This window comes from Ursus arctos, unplaced genomic scaffold, assembly GCF_023065955.2.
Source record: "Ursus arctos isolate Adak ecotype North America unplaced genomic scaffold, UrsArc2.0 scaffold_24, whole genome shotgun sequence".
In the NCBI taxonomy this organism is placed as follows: Eukaryota; Metazoa; Chordata; class Mammalia; order Carnivora; family Ursidae; genus Ursus; species Ursus arctos.
The window spans coordinates 564,924-573,500 of NW_026622919.1; the positions used below are offsets into that span (position 1 = coordinate 564,924).

An 8,577-nucleotide genomic window follows, 5' to 3' on the forward strand; every position below is an offset into this window, starting at 1 on the left:
TAGTCTGTTATTTGTTGATCAACTAAATGCGAGTCAACTCAGCTGATGTACAGAAACAACCTATTTAATTAGTATGCGTTTACATTTTATGCCCACGTCTTACACTTTAGTATTAAATATAAATGAATAGCAGACGGAGGGGACTGCGTTGGTCTCTCATTGGCTGGGCTGTGGCCGTCTCTCATTGGCTGGGCTTTGACAATCTCTCATTGGCTGGGCTGTGACCACCTCTCATTGGCTGAGCTATGGCCGTCTCTCATTGGCTGGGCTTTGACAATCTCTCATTGGCTGGGCTGTGACCACCTCTCATTGGCTGAGCTATGGCCGTCTCTCATTGGCTGGGCTGTTGCTAGGGCAGTGGGAAACCTTCCGTCCAGGAGCTGAGTTAGTAAAGCAGTACCACCTGCAAGGTGCCTCTCTTTCTGTTGGGTCTGTAACTGATAACCAGTGCTGGGCGCAGAGCTCCACCTGTCGGCCCCCAGACTCCATTTGGTGAGACTTTCCTTGATTAATTTTCACAGCTGACTGTAAGACGTAACTAAGCAGATTCTGTAAACAACAAAAGGAGATTTTATAAATTAAAAACATTAATTAATCAAATTAATCAATTACATGAACTACATTAAAAATTAAAATGTAGAGTCTACTTGGATGATTTAACAGCTTGGATGAGAGAATTAGCAAACTGGAAGCAGAGAAATGAAGAGGGGTACTTGGGTGGCTCAGTTGGTTAAGTGTATGCCTTTGGCTCAGGTCATGATCCTGGCATACCAGGTTCGAGCCCCACACCTGGCTCTCTGTATTTCCCTCTGTGCTTTGCTCTACCTCAAATAAATAAAATGTTATAAAATTCTTTTTAAAAATAGAAGTCATGAAGAATGTGGCACAAGGAGACAAACGGAAATTACAGGCAAGGTAAGGCACATGAAAATAGTAGACATTTAGCTGGAGTTCCGGGAAAGGAAGAGGCTATAATTGAACAGAAAATGGCTGAGAATTTTCTAGAACTGATGAAATACACCAACCCTCAGATCCAAGTTCTCCCCAAATCTTAAGCTAGATAAACTAAAATTTCACACTTAGGCAAGTAACAGTAAAATTTCAGGTCACCAAAGGCACAGGAAATCTCTAATGTAGCCAGCAAGGAAAGTCAGATTGCTTTGAAAACATTAACATCTGGTTTCCCAACACTAATACTGGAAGCCAAAAAATAGTGGAATGATTGTCACCAAAAGAAGATGACTGCCCAGGGAAACTAAGTTTTTAAGAATGAAAATGAGATAAAGACCTTATTCAGGAAGATGGTGGAGTAGGACGACCTTAGGCTCACCTCATCCCACAGATACAGCTAAATAACACCCACATCAGTGTAAACAACCCAGAAAATGACCTGAAGACTGGCAGAACAGACTCTTCACAGCTAAATGTAGAGAAGAGGCCACATAGAAGAAAGTAGGAAGGGCAGAGACACAGTAGGGAGCCAAACAGAATAAGAGACTGTCCTTAGCAGGGAGGGATGCAGGTGCTCGGAAAGGGGAGAGGGCCAGACCCTCACACCAGCCACCCAGGCATGGGGAACTGGCATGAAAACCAGAGGGTCACAATTTCACAGGTTCATACAGGCTTAACACTTGGAACTTTTAAGACATTATTCAGACTGAAGACCATTTTCTTTTATTTCCAGTGATGAAATTTTCTGCCAGCAGACCCTCCCAGAGGAAAACCAAAAGGATGCTTTACAACCAACAGAAAAGTGATCGCAGGTTGTAAAGCTGAAATACAAGAAGGAGCAAAGAACAAAGAAAGCAGTACATAACTTGAGAAAATCTAATCAAATAGATTGTACAAAATAACGGTAAGCCTTGTATGATAAAGAGAATTTGAAAAATAATTTACTTTTTAACTTAAGAGTAAATTGTCCTAAGGTGTTGTGTTGTTTGTTCAAGAGTAAAGGTAAACATGGTGATTACCTTTAGTCTTTGATAAATTAAGCGTGCAAGTTGTAATTTCTAGAGTAAGTACTGAAAAATAGAGAATTTATAATTTTCCTATTAGTAGAAGGAAAAAATAATCCCAAAGAAGACGAGAGTAAAGAACATGGACAAGGTGGAACAATAAAAGCACACATAATAAGAGGGTAGATTTAAAGCCAAGTATATCAGCAATTACATTAAATGAACAAAATACCCCAGTTCAGAAACAAAGAATATAAGACTTGAAAAAAGTGAAACACAACTGGTTATTTATTCTCTGTAAGAGTCAAAAGTAAAGCATAAAAATAAGAAAGGATCCAGCACTCGGCTGGTTCAATCGGGGGAACATCCAACTCTTGATCTCAGCATCATGAGTTCATGCCAAACATCGGTTGTAGAAATTACTAAAAAATAGTAATAAACTTAATAAAAATAGGAAAGGTTAAAAGAAGTGCCATACAATACTAGCCAAGAGAAAGCTATAAATACAACTACATTGATAAAAGACAAGTAGATTTTTTAAAAAGATTTTATTTATTTATCAGAGAGAGGGAGCACAAGCAGGGGTAGCTGCAGGCAGAGGGAGAAGCAGGCTCCCCGCTTAATGGGGAGCCCAATGCGGGGCTCAATCCCAGGACCCCGGTATCATGACCTGAGCCGAAGGCAGACGCTTCACCGACTGAGCCCCCCAGGAGTCCCTAGACAAGTAAATTTTAAGGCAGGGGTGTCAGCTGCTGCACAGACCGTGACATAAACTCCCTGTGGTGGTGCAATTGGCAGAACTGGCAAAATGCATTAGTGACAAAGATGGTCATTTCATAATGCTGAAAGGTTTAACACATTGGGAAGGAAAAACACGTTCAAAGGTAGACATAGCATCACACACAGTCAATGGCACTCTATGAGCTGTGCAGTGCACAACTTGCATAACCATATTCGGTGTCTCTGCCTAAAATGAGAGACAAAACTATAGCTCTTTTAGAAAAATAAAATCTAAGAGAGGAATAAAACAAGACACAGAGACTCAGCCATAAACTACATTAAAGTCATTAAAACGAAGACTTTCTTTTCATTTAAAGATAACTTAGAGAGAATGAGAAGACAAACCACGAAGTGGGAAAGGAGATTTTTCAATACATATAAGTCACGAAGAGCTAGAATCCCTATTTTTAATCCCTAAAATGTAAAAACCTACACATTAATAAGAAAAAGGCAAACACTGCAAGGAAAATCCAAATGCTGTTACCTTCAGGTCATCAGGGGGAAAAATTAAAAATACAGTTAGATACTTTTATACACAACCTCCGACGGCTAAAATTAAAACCTGGCAACGTCAAGTGCTGGTGAGGGTGTAGAACAGCTAGAGTTCCATACCCTGCGGTGGGAGTGAACTTGTCCAACCATGTAGAGCTCTTTTATTTTATTTTTTTTAAGATTTTATTTAATTTTTTTGTCAGAGAGAGAGCAAGCAAGCACAAGCAGGGTGAGGGGAAGATAGGGGGAGACGCAGGCTTCCTGCCAAACAAGAAGCCCAATGTGGGACCCCATCCCAGGCCCCCAGGATCATGACCCGAGCCGAAGGCAGACGCTTCACGGACTGAGTCACCCAGGAATCCCTGTAGGGCTCATTTTGGACAAATGAACTACTAAAGCTGAACATTCTGTATCCTGTGAGCCAGAAATTGTACTCCAAGGTATAACCCCCCCCAGAAATTCCTGGGTATGTGCACCAAGAAATACGTACAAGGATGTTTGGAGTAGAATGACTTATAATAGCCCAAAACATAAATAGCCTGGGGTGAACACACCCTTCAGTGACCCTCAGGAGTCATGCCCTGTTTAACCCCCTCCTGAGTGCACACAGAATCTGTGACTTGCTTCTGACCAAAGGAGTACGACAGAGGTCACGGGATGTCGCTCTTGTCATTATGTTATATTACGCGGCTCAGGTCGTGGCCTTGTGCTCGCAACGTGTGCACACGCGGTGGCTCCCCGGTGGCAAGCCGAGGCCCATTCCCCTCGCACTGCGCATTTGTGCTGCCCCTCCCCCGGGGACAGCCCGGAGGCACTGAAGCGCTGAACGAGGACCCCCGTGTGTGTGGACGGGTGCAGGGTGCCCAGCAGAGGCTCCCTAGTGCTCCACAGGGACATCAGCACATGGCCCAGCCGAGCACTTCCCCAAACCCTAGTGACGTGTGCTGCTCCCGCACTTCTCGCAAGGAGCCCTCCTCGCTGAAGAAACGGGGGCACTGAGGCCCAGGGACGGCGGTTGCTGGCCTGAGGCCATCCAGGCGGGAAACCGTGGAGTCAGGATCCATCTCTGGCAAACCTCTGACTCCCTCTGACCTCAAATCTGCAAAACCAAACTCACAACACTCCCCAGGTGGGTGTACGGGCCACTTCGGCGGTGACACAAAGGAGCATTCCCAAGAGCGGGGTCGGTTCTCGGGGGCACCTCGCGGGTCCTCAAGGTCGCGCCTGTCCTGTGGGGGTCCCGCCGCCCACCTCCCGGCTTCCCGCGGTCCTGACCCAGCGTTCGCTGGGTCCCAAAGCTCGGGGGGGGGGGCTCATTCCCTGGGACCCCACCACGCAGCCCCTCCTGCGAGCCCCTCGTCTGTCCCCCGCCAGCAGGCCCGAGTCCGGCGCAGCTGGGACCCTCCCGCCCCGGCGGGCAGGGGTCGGGCCGGGCGAGGGGCAGCGCTCTGAGGGACTCGCGCCGCCCCTCGGTGCGGCCCGGAACGGCGGCTCACCGGGCTCCTGCCTTCCGTCCCGAGCGCTTCCGCCTGACCCCCTAGCTTCGCACCCAATCCCTTCCCGACAGCAAGGGCCGGGGAGCGGGCCTGGGGAGGGGGCGGGGGGGACGCGGAAGATCCCCTCCCATCTCCTCCCGGGTGGGCTGCTATGAGCCGTCCCAAGCAGGATCACCACAGGCCAGCGTCGGGACTCGGAGGCGTGAGCCTGGCTGGGACGTGGAGGGTGGCGTGCGAAGGACCGGGCCTCCCGGGTGCGACAGGGGCGGGGGCGAGGGGCGAGGGGCGAGGGGCTGGGGGCGGGGGCAGCGGGTGGGCGGGGTCCGGGCGGAGCCGTGGGCGGGGCATAGGGCGGGGCAGCGGGTGGGCGGGGTCCGGACGGAGCCGTGGGCGGGCGGGCTTGGACGGAGTGGGCGGGGCATAGGGCGGGGTCTGGGCGGGGCAGCGGGTGGGCGGGGACTTGACGGAGCAGTGGGTGGGCGGGGTCTGAGGGGCCGCTGGTAGGCGGGGTCTGGGCGGGGCAAATCGCTGACAGAAAACCTACGTTAAATTCATTGTCCAGCGACTCTCCGTACTTTCTGGAGCATCCATGAGGCTACAGTTTCGCCTAAAATAGGTTTTCTTTCTATGGCAGAAGAACAACTGGCCCTTGGCTGTGACGTCTTGGTGAGTCATCAGCAAACATGCGCTCAGTGTGAGGCGGGGCTCAGCTGTTGCTTGCTATTTACTTCTTGTCAGCAGGGGAGAGAAATAAGAAGAGTGAAATGGCTTTGGAGAAAATACGGTCAGCCCCCTTGTGGTTCTTCGGTCTATTTTTATTTAAGCATCAGAGAAAGAAACTTAAGAAATGCTTTTCCATAGTCAAATGGGGGAAACATTTCACGTTATGTAAAGAGATTCTTTGCATGTCATCCAGAGATGACAGATGCTCCTTCTTTCCTTCGCCTTCCATAGTGAAGGACCCCTCGATGGCGCTCTAGACCAGAGGCCACCGCACAGTGTCACGCAGAAACCAGCCGTGTGGCGTGACCTCCGTGCTTCAGAATCAAGACAGGTGACTGGCAATTCCAGGGACAAACATAGTTACTGCAGGACCCGGCCATTCCACGCCGACAGAGGGGACATAGAAGCATACGTCCACAGAAGCTTGTACACAGCTGTTGAAAGCAACTCTGTTCTCAGAGTCAAAGGGTGGAAACAACCCAAACGTCCAACCACAGATTAATAGATAAGCAACATGTGGTCCATCCCCTCTGTGCAATATTATTCACCTTTAAAAAGGAAGGGAATTGGGACACTTGCCACAACATGGGTGAACAGTGAAGGCACGCTAAGTGAAATAACCCAGTCACAAAAGGATGGAAATTGTATGATTCTATTTATACGAGGTTCCTAGAGCCGTCAGATTCATAGACAGAAGGTAGAATGATGGTTTCCAGGGGCTGGGGAGGCGGATGGGGAGTTAGTGTTTAATGGGGACAGAGTTTCTGCTGGAGAAAGACAAAAACGCTCTGCAGGTGGGTGGTGATGGTTGCACCGTGTGAATGTGCTTCACGCCACCGAGCTGCACACCTAAACACGGGTAGAATGGTAAATTTTATGTTGTATATATCTTACCACAATTTTTTAAAAGATTTATTTATTCGACAGAGAGAAAGACAGCCAGCGAGAGAGGGAACACCAGCAGGGGGAGTGGGAGAGAGAGAAGCAGGCTCCCAGCGGAGCAGGGAGCCCAACATGGGGCTCGATCCCAGGACCCTGGGATCACGACCACAGCTGAAGGCAGATGCTTAACGATTGAGCCACCCAGGCACCCCTATATTTTACCACAATTTAAAAATAAAAACAAAACAAAACTGGGGCTGTGTTGCTGTACTGACCAGCTCCAACATTGGAAGCTGTGGTCATGGCCTCTGGTCCTCCCAGTTTCTCTGAGCCCCCCTTTCCTCAGTATGGTAGTAACGACAAGCTCCACCTCTCTGGGTTGCCACGAGGTTAACATGGGCAACCACAGACGTCCCGGGGCTCTCACCATAGGCCTGGACCACTCTACACCCTTGCCCCTGGCCCCAGGGTACAGCATGGGAAGATTCTCCTCCCCTTTACCCTGGAGTCACATATGACCTGCACCTACCACTAAATGTCACAGTCGGAGGAAACTGAGATCAGTCACAATCAGCTAAAAGGTGTTCATGGGCGCTGCCGGGAGTTGGGGGGGAGACCTACCTGTTCTCATCTCAGGGTAAGGGATTGCCATGTGCAATTCTGGAGACATTTTTAGTGGTTACAACTGGGAGAGAAGTGCAATGGCCTCTAATGGATAGGGGTCAGGGACGCTGCTCAGCATCCAGCAATGCACAGGACAACCCACCACAGAGAATAATCCAGACCCCTGGAGCTGGTTCAGACCTCCTGCTCTGGACCCCGAGACCATCCAACGGCACCGGGAAAGGTTAGCTGAGGGATTGGTGGGCACAAACTTCCCAGCCCCGGCTCTCAGTGGGCAGAACTTCACACTCCAGAACTCGTTCCTGCTCTGCGTGGGCCCAGGGCCCCTCCCCACCATGGGCCCTGTTGGGGACTGAATATGCCCGCCCAATCCATATATTGAAGCCCTAAATCCCAGTGTGATAATACTGGGGCCTTTGGAAGGTAATTAGAGCTAGATAATATTGTCAGAGTGGGGCCTTTGGAAGGTAATTAGAGCTAGATAATATTGTCAGAGTGGAGCCTTTGTGATGGGATTAGTGTCCTTAGAAGACAAACACCAGAAAGCTTGCTCTCTCTCTCTCCCCACTGTGTGAGGGCATAGGAGGAAGGCAGCCATCTGCAAGCCAGGAAGAGTCTCACCAGGAACCAAAACAGACAGCACCTTGGTCATGGACTTCTAACCTGCAGAACGGTGAGAAGTAAATGTCTGTGGGTTAAGCCCCCAGCCTGGGATATTTTGTCATGGCAGCCCAAGCTGATGAAGACAGGCCCCTTCTGCTTATGAATGGCAGGGCTTCTCATGTTTGCATGTGTTTGTGAAATCTGCACCTACTGCTTGTGACAAGGGAGCACATTTTCGAGTCTCTGTGCCTTTCCCAGAGCTGCAGATAGCCCAGAATGTGCAGATGGCAGGTGTGCAAGTGGGTCATTTTAATTAGATGGGAGGCACAAGGGTGCACCCAGACCCCACTCTGCCCAGCACTGAGTGCACCACCAGGCTCACCCACATCTCAAGGGTGGAGCCCCGGGGGTCCTCTGGTGGGGACCTTGATTATGCGTATTCGGAGAATGTTCTAAGATGAATGCATACAAGGTTGCCAAGCATGAAGAGTTCTTCCCTGTGGGTTGCGGTGGATCTGAGAGCCAGTCAGGCCAATCTCCCTGGACCGCCCATTACTCCCTAGATGGGGAGAGAAGTCTGGGGACTGGAGGGTCCCCACCTTGTCCTCTCCCCCAGCTCCCGCACAAACGCACGCATACAGGCGCACGTGTGCAGACACATGCACACGCACACACACGAGCGGAGGCGCATAGAAGCACACGAACAAGCACGTAGGCACAAACACGAACACGTGTACACGTACACAGGCGCACGCGCACACACAGGCACGCGCACCCACGCGCTCTGGGACAAAGACGAGGTTCTGGAGGAGCCGTGGGGGACACCGTGAGCCCAGGCTCACCCGGGACAGGGACCCTTGGCGCCAGGCGACCTGGCCCTGGCCTCCCGGCTGCATGTCCGCTAACGGAATCCGCCCTTGCGGATCCCCCACCCGGACCAGAGACGTCTCCAGGTGGCAGGACGTGGAGGACGCGGCAGCGGGGTGACGACCCCTGCAGTCCGGCCCTGCACCGCCCTGGCC

At 50.5% G+C, this 8,577-nt stretch overlaps 1 long non-coding RNA gene across 2 annotated transcripts; it reads left to right on the forward strand.

Annotated features, from left to right (window-relative positions):
• The first annotated feature begins 3,923 nt into the window (after positions 1 to 3,923).
• On the forward strand, positions 3,924 to 7,524 carry LOC113244464 (uncharacterized). 2 transcript variants are annotated; one of them, XR_008961276.1, is made up of 4 exons: positions 3,924 to 4,356; positions 5,358 to 5,507; positions 5,678 to 5,777; positions 6,374 to 7,524. It is a non-coding gene; the product is annotated as an uncharacterized LOC113244464 (long non-coding RNA). The 2 variants fall into 2 exon arrangements; XR_007187804.2 differs by lacking the exon at positions 3,924 to 4,356 and adding an exon at positions 4,798 to 4,977.
• Positions 7,525 to 8,577: the final 1,053 nt, after the last annotated feature.